The sequence below is a fragment of the Diaphorina citri genome, unplaced genomic scaffold (assembly GCF_000475195.1).
Source record: "Diaphorina citri unplaced genomic scaffold, Diaci psyllid genome assembly version 1.1 scaffold447, whole genome shotgun sequence".
NCBI lineage: Eukaryota > Metazoa > Arthropoda > Insecta > Hemiptera > Psyllidae > Diaphorina > Diaphorina citri.
The window spans coordinates 176,551-178,481 of record NW_007377882.1 but is presented as its reverse complement, the minus strand read 5'-3'; positions in this window follow the sequence as shown (position 1 = coordinate 178,481).

Sequence of the window (1,931 nt, the reverse complement as noted above, 5' to 3'; positions counted from 1 at the left end):
GTAAAAACTAACCCAGCGTGTTAAAAAAAAAAAAAAAAAAAAAAAGTTGATATAAAAGGGTCACAAATTCTGGTCAAAATTGCAAATAGTGAAAATTTTGTAGCCAAATCCAAATGTCAGCCCGGAACAGGGCTGATTGAAAGGCTGGCGACAAGCGCCGACCCCGTCTGTACACGGGGAAAGGCGAGGAAAAAGAAGAAGAATTCTGGTCAGAAATACCAGCCTGAAATTCTCCTTGCTGAAATCCCCCATCAGACCTGGTCCCCCAGCCAGACTAAGCTGGTCTATACTCCCTCTAAGCCCTCCATGTTAACCAGGTCTGACTTTTGTGGTATCTAACTCAACTCTAATAGATCTAGAGAGAGAGAGAGAGAGAGGGAGAGAGAGAGAGAGAGAGAGAGAGAGACTTTCGACGAAGGGCTCAGAAGTCCCTTAATTGAATTGAGCAACTATCATAGGTTGGTGTTACGGGGTTAGCCCAGAAAGCGTAAATCCTAGGAAGCCTAAGATTTCCAGGTAAAACCAAGGATTTCCCAGTAAAAAGTCTAGGATATTTTTGTACTACTACCGTGAATAGTAAGCGCGTTTCAAAGTCATAGAGCAGGAAAAATGAGGACCAACGGAATTTTTCTTTTTCTTCTACGACTTCTAGATACCGAGATAAAGAAATCGATTTGTGATGTTTCAAAGTCATAGAGCAAGAAAAATGAGGACCAACGGAATTTTTCTTTTTCTTCTACGACTTCTAGATACCTACCGAGAAAAATCGATTTAAAAAATACCGCGGTAAATCGTGAACTTTGACGTCACGGCATACGCTCCCGTAGGCGATGACGTCATAATTCATGACTCCCGCTTCCTTTGTTTGTGCGCAAGCGTTTCTGCGCATTTTGACGTGAAATCTGACGTCACAATTCTTTGAACTTTTTAATTAGAACGGCAATTAAAAATTGAATTTTCGACCTTTTAAAGTTACTTTTTCGAAAATTTGACCTCAGATTTGGATTTTCCACAACTTTTTACGTAGGAATCAACCTTTTAATAATAATATTTTCCCAAGTGCAACTGCTCCATTGAGAGACTTTGTGCACTCCATAGAGGAAAAAAAAGGCTTTACCTAAGAAATAACTCCATTTAAGTTTGGTTCGTTAACTTTTTGAGCACCGTGTGGTGTGAAATAAAATCTATTACAGTATGCAGATCTGCGAGCAAATTAAATACAAATAAAATATAAAAAACTTTCAAAGCTAATAATGAGTATAGGTCAGTTCTCTAACCACTTGACAACATTTCAGTGCCGGTTCCTCAATGAACTAATCCGATCCTCAACTAATACAATCCTCTAACTCAGTGTTTCTTAATTAGTTTGGCCCGCGGAACCCTTTTCAAAAGGTGAACATCTTTGCGGAACCCTGAACTTTCAAGTTTGCCCCCCCCCCCACAGTTTCCTCTATCAAACCTCTAAAAAAAGTTGTATAAGATGAAATACCTACCTACCTAGTCTAAGATGGTCGTTTTGAAACTGCATTTTATCTAGTGTATGATTTTTCCAAAATATCTCGCGGAACCCTTGCCGTCAGCTCGCGGAACCCCTAGGTTCCGCGGAACACCAATTAAGAAACACTGGTCTAACTACTAACCCCGAACTAAAATCCGAACTAAACCCTAAACAAATAAAACCTAACAAATTAATACAATTCCTCAACTGAATTCTCAGACGAAAGATTTGAAACAAATCTTTGTTCTTAAGTGGACTACACACATTAGACGGACCGCGTTCCGTCGGAACCAAATTGGTCTGGTCCGGCCCGTGGTCCAGCGGGACCAAAACAAAATTTCGGAAGGACTACACATTACACGGACCCCCGTCCGCCCGGACCATTCAGTTCTGTGTTCTGATTTGTTCTCTGGAGAATGTTTTTTTGATAGTT